Raw genomic sequence first — 19,206 nt, 5'->3', positions numbered from 1 at the left:
CATTTTGATTGCAAAGTACTTCTCACACATATGGGCCCCTAAATTGCCAGGGCAGTATAACTACGCCACAAGTGACCCCATTTTGGAAAGAAGACACCCCAAGGTATTCCGTGAGGGGCATGGCGAGTTCCTAGAATTTTTTATTTTTTGTCGCAAGTTAGTGGAATATGAGACTTTGTAAGAAAAAAAAATCATCATTTTCCGCTAACTTGTGACAAAAAATAAAAAGTTCTATGAACTCACTATGCCCATCAGCGAATACCTTAGGGTGTCTACTTTCCGAAATGGGGTCATTTGTGGGGTTTTCTACTGTCTGGGCATTGTAGAACCTCAGGAAACATGACAGGTGCTCAGAAAGTCAGAGCTGCTTCCATTTTTTTTTTGCCCAAACATTTTTTTTTTATCAAAGACATGTAGAACAATAAATTTAGCAAAAAATTTATATATGGATGTAGTTTTTTTGGCAAAATTTTACAGCTGAAAGTGAAAAATGTAATTTTTTTGCAAAAAAATCTTTACATTTCGATTAATAACAAAAAAAGTAAAAATGTCAGCAGCAATGAAATACCACCAAATGAAAGCTCTATTAGTGAGAAGAAAAGGAGGTAAAATTCATTTTTGGTGGTAAGTTGCATGACCGAGCGATAAACGGTGAAAGTAGTGTAGTGCAGAAGTGTAAAAAGTGGCCTGGTCATTAAGGGGGTTTCAGCTAGTGGGGTTGAAGTGGTTAAAGAGCAGGTCATTTTCTGATTATCATTTCCCTCCTAATATGATCAGGTCATTGAAGCTCTATCCCTTATGGTCCGGTTACGGCAAATGTCCTTGACGTATTAGATGATTAAATGAGTCCTGGAGAGTAGAAGGGTTAATGACAGCAGTGTGAAACAAGAACATGCATAAGAATGTATCTGTACCGTTAATTATACTTTGTAATATCACTTATGGTTTTCATGAGCGGAAATAACCTAACTCTTTGCATTTAAGGCTCTAAATACATTTATATATTCCCAGCCGTACAATCTCCATAAGTGCTTCTTATGGGGGTGTTTAATAGCTCTGTCCTTGAAGTCTCTCTTTTATATAAGAAGCATTCAAGCTAAAAGAACTTTAAATTTTCATCCATTATTATACAATTACTATCTTATATTGTGATAAAACACTTCCTTATTATAGGTTTACTAATAGAATATATAATACAGTGTAAGAATCTACCCACTCAGCGAAAGTAACAGAAGAAAACTTTAGGAGATCAACATTGAATTCAAGTGAATTAGATGAATCAAAATGTTATTCATGGGGGTAACCTACTCAAAAAGGTTGGCTGATATAAAATAAATAAAAATGATGCTGGTTCACTTTTCCACCATTTACCTATTTCTTCAGGATGGTGAAGTCCAGTTTCTAGTAGGAGACATCAAACTTGACATCTAAAAAGCCAAAATCGGAACATTTTAGACGCAATCCTGGAATGCCCAGCAAAGCCCCCAAACCAGTCAGGAATGACTACTTTTAGGCTGAGTTTGCATAAACCCCTGGGATTGTCCGAGTTAAATCAGAACTGTTGACCTGTTTGAGACATTGGTGGCATCAACCAGACCTACATAGAGTCACACTTGTCAGGACAGGGCCATATTAAAGGGGTTATATGATTAATGTAAAAAATGAAAATCATACATAGTCTAGTACAGGATAATCTCTTCCTAACAAAGCTAGAACCAGCCCTGTACCTCACATGGATCCAGATATCTCCCCAATCACTGCTTTAATTGTTCTGCTAGATTTTTTTCAAGCAGGCAGCTCAGGGACATGTCCTTTCTCATGAGGTGAGTCCTTTTGCTGGTACTGGTGACAGTTGAAGGATAGAACCAGGGGCGTAGCTATAGGGGAAGCAGGGGAACCGGCTGCTTTGGGGACTGGACTCAGAAGGGGCCCACCCAGGAGGGGGGCTAAAATATTATACAGAGACACTATACTATATGGAAAGACAGAGGCTGTTGGGCCAAGTCGGAGAGAGCAATTTTGACTAGCCACAGGAGTGGGGGCTACAATGGAGGAGGGAGTTGCAAAAAAGTTCATGGGAGGGTGGCCCCGTTAAAAAAATTGTTGTGTGGCCCAGTCATTTCTAGTTATGCCACTGGATAGAACTGAGCATGTGCTTCCATCTCAGTGAACAGAACTGGGCAAACAGCAGGTGGCGCTATACAAATAGATTTCTCTGAATAACTTAGTAGCTATAATAAATTGTTAATTACAAGCAAGTACAAAATAATTCAGATCCAGGGGCTGGACTGAAGACTGTATTAAATATTATTTGTGGGACAACCGCTATAAGTAGTGTTGAGTAAATTTGAAGTTTACTTTTTCAGGGAAAAAGTGATTTACTGCAAAGCCAAATTTCCTCATTCTTTGTGGTAAAGAATACATTTTCCCTAAAATGGCTGTAAAACAAAAAAAAATTCATACTCACCTCATCCATTTGCATGGCCTCTGTGGCCATCTTGATTGAAGATCCCGCACAAAAATCTCACCCTGGATCTTCAAGCAAGATGGCAGCAGCGGGCTCTTCACAATCAAATGGATAAGGTAAGTATTATTATTTTTTTTAACAGATTAATCTCTGACAGCCCTCAAGAGTCATCTCAGATGCCTTGATCAGCGATGAACATGGCATCTGAGGGGTTCAATGACGGAGGGAGGCACCATCACCATTCCCCGTCATAGTTACATAGTTAATACAATTGAAAAAGACTTAGGTCCATCAAGTTCAACCAAGGGATAGGTGTCACCGCCAGATCTCTGAGAAGTTCTGACAGACGTTCTTCAGTACCTCCTGCATGATGTTCTTTTGTTTTGGTTTCGCTTTGACATCTCTTCTCCCTCTCTCAGCTGTCATCTATTAGCAGTGATTGCCTCCCTTTATATCCCCTCCCATACTGCCTCACTTTGCGGTTTATACTACTTCCTGGATTGTGCTCACTGCTAGAAGTTTGCTACTGCTGGTTCCTCAGTTAAGTCTATTCCTTTATTTGTGTTTTCCTGTTGGCTTATTCTAGGTGACCCTGACTCCCTCCGTATTAAGTGCAGGGAGCCGGTGGTCGTGTCCCCTCACTATTATAGGGTTTTCAGGTGTTACTCAGTCTAGGTACGTGGACATGCAACTTTCTATCACAGAGATCTTTGCATGGGCTGAGCAGTCAGGGAGAGCTCTAGGGCTTTAATAGGGCTCACAAAGAAATGCTCTTCATGACGAAGTCATTCGCCACAAAGCAAATTTCTTTGTGAAATTCAGCAAGCAGCCAAATCGAAGTTTTGAGAACTTCGCTCATCTCTAGCATTAAAGCTGGCAGTGGCCCCTGGCCCATCACCTGAATCCAGACCCCACAACATATAGTAGAGGTGGCCATGCGTGCATTAAGGGGAAGATTTATCACCTCCCTGCCCCTCTTTTTTGGGTGAAAAAAGTTGCAAACCTCATGTTAATACTTTTATGCAAGTGATGTTTCTGCTCAGCCCCTAGTACTTTTAGAAAAGAAGGTATGGCAAGGGCAGGCAGTGGGTGAGAGCGAGTGGTTCCACCAAATAGATCTTCATTTGCGTCTGTTTTCAGGCAAAAAGACAGAAATCTACGGCTCGTTGCATGGACAACAAGAGGCTGTGCCTAATTTATGACGAGGCCTGTGCCTTGTTATAAATTAGTCCTCTGGTAGCACAGAAGATTTCAAAGACTGGGGTAAGATGCCGTTCCTGGATAAATCTCCCCCTTTGTCTTCTATAGTGTTGTGTTGGCCAGGTTAGGTTCTACTCATCCTTCTTCAGGGGAGGTGGTATCGACAGGAGTCAAAGTGGCATGGTTTCTTAGCTCTGCTGCCACGTTACTCTGTCAATTAGTGGGGGTCAAAACGATCGGACCTCCACCAAATGGACATTGATGGCGCATCCTAGTGATATGCCATCAAAGTCAATCCTGAAACATTAGACTGCAAAGCAATTGACGTATAATACCTATTCCTTCAGCATTACTTCTATCGCCGTACAATGGCAGCAGTAACGAAAATCTAACAAGACACACAATTGAAATATGACATCTCATCCTGCGTATATTAAAAATCCATCTATTTTTATAAAATATACATTGAAATCAGCTCATTCTGTCAGCAGCTGCTGGGGAGCGGGATCAGAGAATACATATCCGAGATATGAATGTTTACAAGGTTAAGTGATGAGTGGGCTGAAGCTTCAAGGATAAATGACTGCTGTCTAAAACACCTTATTTTTCTTTGCTTCAATAAATTACTTGGGATTTAGATGATATTTCCAGAGAAAATCTCCCCATAACTACAGCACACGAGTGACACAATGCACGTCAAGGTGACTATTTATGAATACATACCGTACAAAGCCATCTGTAAAATAATAACCGTTAAGACATCTATTGTGTGTGTTATTGTATTTTATTTCATTTGCAAGAAATCGGAATGTGTTGCCACTTACCAATGGTGTTTGCTTAAAGCGGTTATTCAGTATTAGAAAAAAAGATCTCATCCAAAGAAGAACACCACGGCACCGAAACTCAAAGAAGATTTGCAAACACAATATGGTCTTTATACCATTCCAGGCAGATATTTATACAGTGAAGACCATAAGGTGGCTCGAGAAGGGCCACTTTATGGCCGAAACGTTGTCTTTACTGTATGCATATCTACTAGGACTGAAATATTTACATCATTTTATTTGCAAAAACGTGTCCGTGGCAGTGGTGTTCTTTGTTCATTGGATGTTAAAGGGGTTGTCTCACCTGGAATACTGGTGGCATATCGTTAGGATATGCCACCAATGTCATAGATGGGACCCGCACCTATCTCTAGAATAAAGCTCCCAAAGACAACGAGTGAGCACTGCACATGCAAGTTCATTTCTATGAGGGCTATTTCCAGAAGTTCCATAGAAGTTAACGGAGAGATGGCCATGCTTGGATGGTGCGCTATCTATTCATTTCTATGGACTTCTGAAAATAGCCGAGCATGCCCCTTTGGTATTTTCGGCGATCCTATAGAAAAGAATAGAGGGCAACAGAGCATGCTTGGTGTGCTCTCCCAAACTTTGGGTGCTCCATTCTAGTGACATGCCACCAATGTTCCAGGTGAGACAACCCCTTTAATGTCTCGCTGGGTTGTTGATGGAGCCACATGTACATGGCTGCTTCCACAAATGGTGCTGAGATCTACTTCTATGCACTTGCTATTTTCCAAAAACAGTGCCACTCTTGTCCATAGGCTGTGACTATTATTGTAGCTCATCTCTATTCAATTGATTGCAACACCAGAAATAACCAAAATCTTGGTCTGCAAGACCTCCATAACCCTGGTTAGTTCACCTATGCTCATGTCTGTTTGATGGTACCACAAAGCTGGTTCTGTCGGACTTCTGTTATTGGATCTTTGGCTTGTTTGACTATGTTCCTCATAACATTTGTACTTTGAGTTTTACTATCAAAAGCAATAGTACCTCCAACCCATTACCATGTATTCTGGTTCCATTTCCAAGACATTTTCCAGGTAGGCAAACACTGGACAAACATAGGACACTGGGGCCACAACATCAGAGATCCCTTAGAGGGAGAGTGTCATGAGAAAATTACCTATTGTTTAAATCACTTATTTGTGTTAAACATATTTTTAAAGAATTTGGGTGAGTTTATTTTACTTTTTCCATGTTACGATCTCTATTTTAAAAACATGTATATTGTTAAATTTTCACACTGGCCATTACGCCTAATAAAAGGTCATGAGTTCCTGTTCTGTGCAGGTAACTTTTCAGTAGCCATTATCAACATAGGGAGAATTACAATGACACGTAACACCTCTGTATAGATAACACATGATCCACCATTCATCTATCTATCTGCTCCCCCGTGACCTCTGCACAGCTTGCAAAGCATGCACAGAAAACTCTCCCATAGAAGTCAATTGGGTTCCCTCTTGACCATTGTGTCTATGGCGATGTAGCTGCTTTCAAAATACAGGCAATCTTAACATATTTTAGGCCTAGTGGCCAGTGTGAAAACTGAAGGATTTTATTTAGTTCTTTTTTTAAATATAGATAGTGACATGGTCACAAAAAATTCTTCAAAAATATATTTAACATAAAATAGTCATTTAAACAATAGGTCATTTTCTGATGACACATTCCCTTTAACCCCTTAAGGACCGAGGACGTACCGGTACGCCCTATTTCCCGAGTCCTTAAGGACCGAGGACGTACCGGTACGTCCTGACTTAAAATCTGAATTCCGGCGCCGCGGGGGTTAATCGAAACGGGATTTCGGCTGAAATCATTCAGCCGGCATCCCGTAACAACGCAGGGGGGGGTCATTGGACCCCCCGTATCAGCGATCGCAGAAAACCGCAGGTCAATTCAGACCTGCGGTTTTCTGCGTTTCCGGTCCATTCGGGTGTCCTGTGACCCGATGAACCGGAAAAAGACTGCGATCGGTGGCGTAATTTTACACCACCAATCGCAGTCCGAGGATTTGAGGAGGCGGTGCTGGCCCTGGTGCTGAACGCCGCTGTCCAGGGTGCTGATTGGTGCAGGGGAGAGAGGCGCGAGATTCAAACTTCCTGCGCTCCTCTCTCCCCTCCTCTTCCTGTCCAGCACCCTGACCGTGCAGCATCGTCCAGCACCAGCTCCTGTGTCCCCCTAAATCGGCATCCATCACCCTCCTGCACCCATCGCCACCCAGGTAGGTTAGGGTCAGTGAGGGAGAGGCACCTTTAGGCAGGGATAGAAGGGAAAAGTTAGGAAAAAAAAAAAAAAAGCACATTTATTCCAAACTTTTTTGTTTCAACTTTCAGACCCCAGACCCCCCCTGCCACTTGCCCCCCCCGCATCCCCCCCACCACCAGCCCCCCCCCACCCACCAACCCCCTCCCCCCACCACCAGACCCTTCCCCCACCACCACTTTATTTTTTTTGACTTTGAGCCTGAGATTCCGGATTTCGCTGGCAATCCTGGAATCCAGATTCCCACAGTGGGGTTTACTGAAATAGACTTTTTTAGTTTTTTTTTCAGTAACCCACTGGTGAATTTGATGGTGGAGCAGACGAATCTGTACGCCCAACAGTTCGTCGCTCAAAACCCAGGCTCAGTTTTGGCTAGACCCGGTGGCTGGACGCCGGTCAGTGCAGCCGAGATGAGGACATTTTGGGGCCTCGTGCTGCATATGGGTCTAGTCCAAAAACCCAGTGTCAGGCAATACTGGAGTGGGGACGTCCTGTACCAGACCCCACTGTACAGTATGGTCATGACACGTCACCGGTTTGAGGCCATCCGGAAATGTCTGCATTATTCCGATAATGCAGCATGTCCACCCCGAGGTGATCCTGCCTATGACCGGCTGTATAAGATACGGCCGGTCATCGATCACTTTGGGGCCACATTTCAGCAGGCCTACGTACCTGGAAGGGAGGTCGCGGTTGATGAGTCTCTCGTTGCGTTCAAGGGGAGACTCAGTTTCCGCCAATACATTCCCACAAAGCGGGCGAGGTATGGCGTGAAGCTATACAAAATTTGTGAGAGTACCTCAGGGTACACTTACAAATTTCGTGTGTACGAGGGGCGAGATTCCCGTATTCAACCCCCAGAATGTCCCCCCACTCTGGGTGTTAGCGGGAAACTCGTGTGGGACCTTATGTACCCACTGCTGGATAGTGGTTACCACTTGTACGTGGATAACTTTTATACCAGCATTCCCTTGTTCAGGTCCCTTGCCGCCAGATCCACGTTCGCTTGTGGGACCGTGCGGAAAAATCAACGCGGCCTCCCTGCCTACCCCCTCCAGGTACCTATCCCCAGGGGTGAGACCCGTGCACTTACCAGTGGAAACCTGTTGCTGGTCAGGTATAAGGACAAGAGGGATGTCCTTATGCTGTCCACAATCCACGGTAACAGCACCACCCCAGTCCCTGTGCGAGGTACCGCGGCAACGGTCCTCAAGCCCGATTGTATCGTCGACTACAATCGGTATATGGGAGGAGTTGATCTCTCTGATCAAGTCCTCACGCCATATAACGCCATGCGCAAAACCCAGGCATGGTACAAAAAAGTTGCGGTCTACTTGGTGCAGGTTGCCATGTACAACTCTTTTGTACTATCCCGAAGCGCTGGCAGCACAGGGACATTCCTCCAATTCTATGAGGCAGTCCTCAAGGACCTGATCTTTTCGGACCGGGAAAGAGCAGGCCGGAGTACCTCGGGAACTGGAGGCGCCCGGATCGTCCCTGGCCAACACTTTCCAGGTGTGGTCCCCCATACTGGAAAGAAGGGACGAACCCAAAAAAAGTGCAGAGTGTGTCACAAGAGGGGGATACGGAAGGACACCACAACTCAATGTGACACGTGCCCCGATCATCCGGGCCTCTGCATTATCGATTGCTTCAGGGAGTATCACACTTCCATGGAGTACTAAATTTTTATAATCCCCAACAGTTCACTAGAGAACATAAAACACTATGGCTCTCAGACTTTGGAGACACGAAAACAATTTTTCTTTCCCCAAAAAATATTAGTTTTAGTGCAGGCATCCTCAAACTGCGGCCCTCCAGATGTTGTAAAACCATAACTCCCAGCATGCCCAGACAACCTACAGCCATCATCAGGGCATGGTGGGAATTGTAGTTTTACAACATCTGGAGGGCCACAGTTTTAGGATGCCTGCTTAGTGTCTCCAAAGTCTGAGAGCCATACATATTGGGCATCGTCGCGTGCGTAAAAGTCGTCGCTATAAAAATAACTTTTTACCAAACGCCTCGGATGAACGGTGTTAAAAATATAAAATAAAAACGGTGCCAAAACACCTATTTTTGGGCAAAATTTAAATTTAAATCAATTTTGCCGGTAATAAAGCAAGGGTTAACAGCCAAACAAAACTAAACATTTATTGCCCCAATTCTGTAGTTTGCAGAAACACCCCATATGTGGTCGTAAATGGCTATATAGCCGCACGGCAGGGCATAGAACGAAGGGAACTCCATACGGTTTCTGGAAGGCAGATTTTGATGGACAGTTTTTTTTTTACACCATGTCCCATTAGAAGCCCCCCCTGATGTAGCCTAGACTAGAAACTCCAAAAAAGTGACCCCATCTAAGAAACTACACCCCTCAAGGTATTCAAAAGTTACTTTACAAACTATGTTAACCCTTTAGGTGTTCCACAAAACTAAATAGCAAATGTAGAAACAATTTTAGAATTTAATTTTTTTGTTACATTGCCTCAAAAAAGAGTAATATAGAGCAACCAAAAATCAAATTTACCCCAAAAATAGTCCCAAAACAACAACCACCTTATCCCGTAGTTTCCTAGATGGGGTCACTTTTATGGAGTTTCTACTCTAGGGGGGCATCAGGGGGCTTGAAAGGGTACATGGTGTAAATAAACCAGTCCAGCAAAATCTGCCTTCCAAAAACCATATGACGTTCCCCTTCTTCTATGTCCTGCCGTTTAGCCAAATAGTAGTTTACCACCACATATGGGGTGTTTCTGCAAACTACAGAATCAGGGCAACCCATTTTGAGTGTTGTTTGGCAGTTAACCCTTGTTTTACTCCTGGAAAAAACTGATTATATTGGAAAATTTTCCAAAAAATAGAAATTTCAAAATTGTTTCTCCATCTGCCATTAACTCTTGTGGAACACCTAAAGGGTTAACAAAGTTTGTAAACCCAGTTTTGAATACCTTGAGGGGTGTACTTTCTTAGATGGAGTCACTTTTTTGAAATTTCTATTCTAGGGGTGCAACAGGGGGCTTCAAATGGGACATGGTATAAACAAAACCAGTCCTGCAAAATCTGCCTTCCAAAACCCATATGGTGTTCCCCTCCTTCTATGTGCTCCCGTTCGGCCAAACAGTAGTTTACGACCACATATGGGGTGTTTTTGCAAACTACAGAATCAGGGCAACCCATTTTGAGTGTTGTTTGGCAGTTAACCCTTGTTTTACTCCTGGAAAAAATTGATTATATTGGAAAATTTTCCAAAAAATAGAAATTTCAAAATTGTTTCTCCATCTGCCATTAACTCTTGTGGAACACCTAAAGGGTTAACAAAGTTTGTAAACCCAGTTTTGAATACCTTGAGGGGTGTACTTTCTTAGATGGAGTCACTTTTTTTAAATTTCTATTCTAGGGGTGCAACAGGGGGCTTCAAATGGGACATGGTATAAACAAAACCAGTCCTGCAAAATCTGCCTTCCAAAACCCATATGGTGTTCCCCTCCTTCTATGTGCTACCGTTCGGCCAAACAGTAGTTTACGACCACATATGGGGTGTTTTTGCAAACTACAGAATCAGGGCAACCCATTTTGAGTGTTGTTTGGCAGTTAACCCTTGTGTTACTCCTGGAAAAAACTGATTATATTGGAAAATTTTCCAAAAAATAGAAATTTAAAAATTGTTTCTCCATCTGCCATTAACTCTTGTGGAACACCTAAAGGGTTAACAAAGTTTGTAAACCCAGTTTTGAATACCTTGAGGGGTGTACTTTCTTAGATGGAGTCACTTTTTTGAAATTTCTATTCTAGGGGTGCAACAGGGGGCTTCAAATGGGACATGGTATAAACAAAACCAGTCCTGCAAAATCTGCCTTCCAAAACCTATATGGTGTTCCCCTCCTTCTATGTGCTACCGTTCGGCCAAACAGTAGTTTACGACCACATATGGGGTGTTTCTGCAAACTACAGAATCAGGGCAACCCATTTTGAGTGTTGTTTGGCAGTTAAACCTTGTTTTACTCCTGGAAAAAATTTATTATATTGGAAAATTTTCCAAAAAATAGAAATTTCAAAATTGTTTCTCCATCTGCCATTAACTCTTGTGGAAGACCTAAAGGGTTAATAAAGTTTGAAAAAACTGTTTTGAATACCTTGAGGGGTGTAGTTTCTAGAATGGGGTCATTTTTGGGAGGTTTCTATTATCTAAGCCTCACAATATGACTTCAAACCTGAACTGGTCCATAAAAAGTGGGATTTTGAAGATTTCTCAAAAATTTCAAAATTTGCTTCTAAACTTCTAAGCCTTGTAACATCCCCAAAAAATAAAATATCATTCCCAAAATGCTACAAACATGAAGTAGACATATGGGGAATGTAAAGTCATCACAATTTTTGGGGGTATTACTATGTATTACAGAAGTAGAGAAACTGAAACTTTGAAATTTGCTAATATTTCAAAATTTTTGGTAAAAAATGTATTTTTTTATGCAAAAAAATTAACTTTTTTGACCCAATTTTAGCAGTGTCATGAAGTACAATATGTGACGAAAAAACAATCTCAGAACGGCCTGGGTAAGTCGAAGCGTTTTAAAGTTATGAGCACTTAAAGTGACACTGGTCAGATTTGCAAAAAATGGCCTGGTCCTTAAGGTGAAAATGAGCCTGGTCCTTAAGGGGTTAAGGTGCTCCTACACCTTCAATAGCTCTTGGCCAAATGTTCAGCCAACAGCTATCTTTCCTGACTCCCCTATACACATGCATGTTCGGTTCGGCCAACAGCCATCTCTACTGACTACCCTATACACATGCAAATTGGTTTGGCCGAGCATGTATGTGTTTTCAGTGGGAAGAGAGAAGAGGACACCCGTGCCAGACACCTCTGGCGGCAACTTATGTTCCAGGAGAACAAAAGGATCGGGTGAAGAAATCCAGTTTGCCAAGTCCCAACTCTCCCGCGACAGGAAAGTTGGCAACTTCCCATACACATTAGATTGCTGGCCAGTTCTGTGCAGAAAGTCAAGGCTGGCAGGGTTCATGTAAAACAATAATCCAAGCAAAGAGTTAATATAGGGGCTAACAAATCAACCTGGTTGCTCAGGCAAAGAGCAGACCTTTTAGACTGCACTTTTGTTAAAGGGGTGATCCAACTCTTTGTAACTGATGACCTATCCAGAGGATAGGTCGTCAACAACTGATCGATGGGCGTCCAACACCCAGGACCCTCACCTATCAACTCTTCAAAAAGTCCTGGCGCTCCTGTGAGCACCACAGCCTTCTCGCAGTTTACCCTAGGCCAATGACATCACGACCATCGGTCACGTAGCCTAGATGCAGCTCAGCCTCATTCACTTACAAAGAGTCGGATAACCCCTTTATCCCAGTGTCATGCAAACTATAGTTGAGAAGATTCCCATGATCCCTCTCTTATGGTCATACAAATTTTTATAATCTATTTCTATGTTTTATTATTTGGGGGTTACCATCTCTCCTTGGGGAGAGACAGCCTTAATCGGTGTGAGGAGGCTTATAAGCCATACATGCTCCTCTGGGATTCTGGGAAGAAAGGGATGCAAATGAGCTCTGCCTCTAATGCCACCAGAGGTAAGACAGCCATCCTATAAGTCAATGTTCGAACCTTTAAACAGGCCTTGAGACATGACTGGGATATTAAATAAGCCAGCACCTCATCTGCAGACAGCTGTTTCAGGCTGATTGCCCCTCATCAGTGCAGAGCTAAGAGTACTGGCTTAAGGCTGGGTTCACGCGGGCATTGCGGGGAAAAGATGCGAGTGCTTTGCGGGAAGATGCACGATTTTTCCCCGCTAGTGCAAAGCGTTTTAATGCGTTTTGCACGCGCATGAGAAATCGGCATGTTTGGTACACAGAACCAAACCCGGACTTCTTCATAGAAGTTCGGGTTTGGGTTAGGTGTTGTGTAGATTTTATTATTTTCACTTATAACGTGGTTATAAGGGAAAATAATAGCATTCTTAATACAGAATGCTTATTAAAATAGGGATGGAGGGGTTAAAAAAAATAAAAAATAATTTAACTCACCTCATCCACTTGTTCGCGCAACCCGGCTTCTCTTCTGTCTTCTTCTTTGATGACCAGGATGAAAAGGACCTGTGGTGACGTCACTGCGCTCATCACATGGTCCATCACATGATCCATCAGCATGTTATAAGGGAAAATAATAATGATCGTGTCCCCATCCCGATCATCTCCTAGCAACCATGCGTGAAAATCGCACCGCATCCGCACTTGCTTGCGGATGCTTGCGATTTTCACGCAGCCCCATTTACTTCTATGGGGCCTGCGATGCATGAAAAACACACAATATAGAGCATGCTGCGATTTTCACGCAACGCACAAGTGATGCATGAAAATCACTGCTCATGTGCACAGCCCCCTAGAAATGAATGGGTCCGGATTCAGTGCGGGGGCAATGCGTTTCACCTCACGCATTGCACCCGCGCTGAAATCTCGCCCGTGTGAAAGAGGCCTAACAGGTTTTATTATAGATGGATTTGGAAAATAGTTAATGACTGGCATTTTTTCTGAGAAGTTTAACAACCAAGAATATAAAATTATCACACAAATCAGCGGGACAGAACTCAGGCTTATATATATTTAATAACAAATTGAATTATTCATGCCTATTAATGTCCTGCTAGCAGGAAGCTGCAATAGATCAAAACATTTAAATTACATATATTCCTTTGGAAGTGTTTCCTTAAAAATCTTATTACCCATACATTTCTTCCAATAAATAAAATAAAATTAACTACTTTTATAGTAAAACCTAACACAGGAGAGACGCTGAGATATGTGGATGTGAGATAGATGATCTCATGAATCTAAATGCCACAATCTACTGACCTTAAAGGGTAACTCCAATAAAAATCACAGTTTATCCTTCAAAAATTTACTTTTAAACATAATGTCTGATGCCACTATTTCTCGGGGTCAAAATGGTTCTGAATCATTGCATACCAAAATCTAAAGAATGCAAAGATAAAAGAGTCAGTATTGGATTACATTATTGGGGGGGGGGGGTTTGGACAGTGACGTGGCAAGAAATGTGACAAAAATTGCTTTGTTCAATGGTCTCTGGCCCAAAGACTTGCTACACATTGAGGTTTTATCATGGTTTTGTAACGGACGTTCCCGTGACAGGTGGCATTTTCCTATTGTTTGTATTAGGCCTGAAGGAGACTTCTGTTCGTCCTTCCTTTTGGAGGAACAGGTAGTCTCGTCCCTGCCATTGGTACCAGGGTCCTATAGGGATAGATATGACTCTAGGTATTCTTGCGTATGAACTCACCTACCTCTGGGGTCTGTTCATACTGGTAGTCAGTCAGGATTTTGGTAAGGGTTTTCACTAGGAGGTGTCCATCTTCCTTGATTCCCTGTTCCTCCCTTTCCTCTTATGCTTGGTGTGGTGTTTTCTTTCCACACCGAAGCGTGACAGGTTTCTTCTGTGAGTCTTTTCAAAATTGCTTTGTGCAATGATCTGAAAGACCTGTAGAAGGACATGCACATGGTCACATGATCCCAGCAGGTCTTAAAGCCACAGAAGAGAACATCAAGGTGGCAGAGGAGTTGAGTGTGAGCTGCATACTGTAAGTTATGAAGATATCTCTGTATTAGTTTATGGGGTCTGTATTTAGGAGGTATGTGGTCTCAATCTATTTAGGGGGTCTATATTTCGGGAGTCTGGTTTGGAGGTCTTTAGTTATTTATGGGTCCTCTATTTAATTAGGGTATCTGGTTTTGGGGTTATTTTGGAATCTGTATTTGTGTGTAACTATGATTTCTCTTTATTCTAGATTACATAACAAAATTTCCAACGAGTTATCTCCGCCCCCTTCCTGCACTCGGCTGGAATATGTTGACACAAGGCCAATCTGGATAAAGGATACTCTGGGTTACGACAGAGAGAGGGCAGTTTCACAGGTTTGGAGTCCATGGGCAATGCTTGATGTGAGAAGGACCAATTGTTAGTAAAAAAAAAAAAATCAGGAGATGGAATTTGTAGTTGATCAAGCAGAAAGTCAGGGCTGCATGTTTACGCAATACAATAAACTCTGCAGAAGGTCAGGGTTGCCAGGGTTCATGCAAAACAGTAATCCAAACGAAGAGTCAATATAGAGAAATTTCTAGTTGATCAAGCACAAAGTCAGGGCTGCATGTTTACGCAATACAATAAACTGTGCACAAGGTCAGGGTTGCCAGGGTTCATGCAAAACAGTAATCCAAACGAAGAGTCAATATAGAGGCTGCTTAGGCAAAGAGTGGACACCTCTCCATATATGGTCTAGGCCCAGCTACCGCCAGCAGACAGTGATTTCCACAATCTAAATGGATGTGGGTTAGATAAGGAATTATTATATATGATGGTAAAATAAAAATCACTACGAGGCTTCTATAAAACTGCTTTACAAGGATCAAAGGAAGATTCAGAAAAGTTTTGCATTATATGAATCTGGAAAGGTTTACGAAGAGATTTCCTGGGTTCTAGAACTACAATTCAGATGTTTTAAGGTACTGGAACTAAGTCGACAAGATTAGGAGTACCGGTCACTCATCCTAAGAGTGGCTGACCTGCCAAAATTACCCCATCTGTCCTCACATTCTTTGAATTCACCAAACATTGAAAATAAAGATCCAAAGAACTGCTGACCTCTCAAGACTCAGTTAAAGAGGTTGCCTCAGATTGAAAGAAAATTGCTGTTTTCTTCAGGAAACAGGGTCTCTTTGTCCACAGTCTATGCCTGGTACTGCAGCTCTCCAATGAAGTTAAGCTGCAGAAGCTCTTGGACAAGAATGGCACTTTTTCTAGCATAAAACAGCCAAATATTTTTTTTTCATGTGACTTATCTTCTTTAAGATCCGAAGTCATGATGACTCTGCATGGGCAAAATGGAATTCAAAGATGATCACTTTTTGTTATACAGATATGCTCCTAGATAGCTGCAAACAGCACGTATTAATCTTTGCCTCCTCAGCTCCCATTCCTTCTACAGTATACTGAAGCTGTAGAAAATGTACATTGGTGCCCCCTATCCTCAAGTCTGAGAAACTTGTAAAGCATATAGCACAAATGGACACTACTTTGGCATGCAACTAGGAATGGGGCCCTATGGACATTTTTGGTATGTATCGGGAGCTTTCCTGGCATAAACCCTATACGTAATTCACAAGCAAAGTATGAAAAGGGTCTTGTCATCTCAATCATAATTGAATAGGGTTTGAACCTGATAATGTACAAGAGATTGAAGAACATCTGGTGACAATGTTCTCATGATTCATGTTGATTGGGAGGGACCTAAACAAGTATGGAAAGGCAGTGTCTAGTATGTTGCCCTGGCCTTAGGTTGAATGGTGCCTTGTGCAGTATGTTGTGTTGTCAGCAGCATGTAGCATACAAATAATATGATGCAGTGCTCGAATAAACATACCATAGAGTGCCCAAATAAACATACCATAGAGTTCCCAAATAAACATACCATAGAGTGCCCAAATAAACATGCCATAGTGTGCCCAAATAGCACACCCAGATGGCTATCTAAACCCCAGATACCCTGAAAGTCAAATTCATTAGCACAACCTAGTGGTGATGACCTATGTGGTGACAAAGTCGACCCATATACAACTTCTTGTGACCAAATTAGTTCACATAGCTATATGTGTACAAACAGTGGTCACCCAGAACCCCAAGATCAGATATTGATGGCCTACCCTGAGGACAAATCTTGGAAAAACCCTTTAAAGGGGTTTTCTGGTAAAATGTGACCATGCCCATAGCCAGCCAGATGTAGACAGTGTTGGGACCTAAAGATGGAGAGAGATCGGAGGCAGCGTGGAAGACCAGAGGGACTCTTAAGGAGCCATGCTGTGGGAACTTATAAAAAAAAATCATTTTTATCTTAAAACCCCTTTAAGGCTTCATGTATGCCAGTTCCATAAGAGGGACCCATATGGATGCATTACCTGGAGGGCTCATCCAATAGTAAATTTAAAAAAAAAATCAAGACTTCCCTGATATCTATTATCCTATCCATACATTTACAGTAGTCCACATTTTTCATACAATTTAGATGATCTGCTCTAGGCGGTCTGCAGGAGGCCGGTGTCTGCTCCCTTTGGATCTATTAAGTAGAGGAGATCATACCGCAGTCAGTAAAATATAAGATGCTAATCACATAGCTGCACATGGCGGATTATACTATATTTTTGCGTTTAATTATTCACTAGTCCCAGATTGGGCTCCTCAGATTCTGGCAAAATTATTAATTCAACAATTCAAGCCTCAAATTGCCGTCATCTTACGGAGCCCGCTCCGCGCTCCATTCATACAGATTTATGAAGGCATTCCCCTAAGATCCCGCACTTTGGTTGTACAAGATAAAACAGAATTTGTAGACATTGCATGTGTACGCAGGTTTAAAGCAAGATGTGCTGCCCGCATTAGCTTGTGGATAGATGTTGAGTACATATGTCATGGCTGGATAGGATTAGTAGGGTGCTGAAATGTTAAAGGGGTTTTATAGGAATTAAATATTGAAGACCTATCCTCAGGAGAGGTCATCAATATCTGATTTGTTGGGGTATGACTCTTGTCCAAGGGTTTCTGTCTCTTCATAGGATATCAAGCACAGTGCTATAGATTGTGTAGTGGCTGTGTGTGGTATTACAGCTCAGTCCTATTCACATGAATGGGACTGAGTTGCCCAAAAGCCATGTGACCGATGGACATCGCATCAGATGCCGAGGAAGAGGCACCATGGCCCCTTACAACAGTTGATCAGCTGGAGTCCCGGGACTCAGACCCTCCCCAATCAGATATTGATGTTCAATATTTAATCCTGAAGACTCCTTTAACCCCTTAAGGACACAGCCTTATTTCACCTTAAGGACCAGGCCATTTTTTGCAAATCTGACCAGTGTCACTTTAAGTGGTGATAACTTTAAAACACTTTGACTTATCCAGGCCATTCTGAGATTGTTTTTTCGTCACATATTGTACTTCATGACACTGCGAAAATTGGGTCACAAAAGTTAATTTTTTTGCATAAAAAAATACCTATTTTACCAAAAAATGGGAAAAATTAGCAAATTTCAAAGTTTCAGTTTCTCTACTCCTGTAATACATAGTAATACTTTTGGGAATGATATTTTATTTTTTGGGGATGTTACAAGGCTTAGAAGTTTACAAAATTTACAAAAACCCAATTTTTAGGGACCACTACAGGTCTGAAGTCACTTTGTGAGGCTTACATAATAGAAACCACCCATAAATGACCCCATCTAAGAAACCACACCCCTCAAGGTATTCAAAACTGATTTTACAAACTTCTTTAACCCTTTAGGTGTTGCACCGAGTTAATAGCAAATGGGGATGAAATTTGAGAATTTCATTTTGTTGCCTAATTTTCCATTTTAACCCATTTTTTCCACTAACAAAGCAAGGGTTAACAGGCAAACAAGACGGTATCTTTATTGCCCTGACTCTGCTGTTTACAGAAACACCCAATATGTGGCCGTAAACTACTGTACGGCCACACAGCGGGGCATAGAGTGAAAGGTGCGCCGTTTGGTTTTTGGAAGGCAGATTTTGCTGGACTGGTTTATTTACACCATGTCCCATTTGAAGCCCCCCTGATGCACCCCTAGAGTAGAAACTCCCTAAAAGTGTCCCATCTAAGAAACTACACCCCTCAAGGTATTCAAAACTGATTTTACATACGTCGTTAACCCTTTAGGTGTTGCACAAGAGTTATTGGCAAATGGGGATGAAATTTGAGAATTTAATTTTTTTGCCTAATTTTCTATTTTAACCCATTTTTTCCACTAACAAAGCAAGGGTTAACAGCCAAACAAGACTGTATCTTTATTGCCCTGACTCTGCTGTTTACAGAAACACCCAATATGTGGCCATAAACTACTGTACGGCCACACAGCGGGGCGTAGAGTGAAAGGTGCGCCGTTTGGTTTTTGGAAGGCAGATTTTGCTGGACTGGTTTATTTACACCATGTCCCATTTGAAGCCCCCCTGATGCACCCCTAGAGTAGAAACTCCCTAAAAGTGTCCCATCTAAGAAACTACACCCCTCAAGGTATTCAAAACTGATTTTACATACGTCGTTAATAGAGTTGAGCGAACACCTGGATGTTCGGGTTCGAGAAGTTCGGCCGAACTTCCCGGAAATGTTCGGGTTCGGGATCCGAACCCAATCCGAACTTCGTCCCGAACCCCATTGAAGTCAATGGGGACCCGAACTTTTCGGTACTAAAAAGGCTGTAAAACAGCCCAGGAAAGGGCTAGAGGGCTGCAAAAGGCAGCAACATGTAGGTAAATCCCCTGCAAACAAATGTGGATAGGGAAATGAATTAAAATAAAAATTAAATAAATAAAAATTAACCAAAATCAATTGG

This window comes from Bufo gargarizans, chromosome 3 (assembly GCF_014858855.1).
Source record: "Bufo gargarizans isolate SCDJY-AF-19 chromosome 3, ASM1485885v1, whole genome shotgun sequence".
NCBI classification, from domain to species: Eukaryota; Metazoa; Chordata; class Amphibia; order Anura; family Bufonidae; genus Bufo; species Bufo gargarizans.
The sequence above is the reverse complement of the archived record's forward strand: the minus strand, read 5'-3'. Positions refer to the sequence as shown.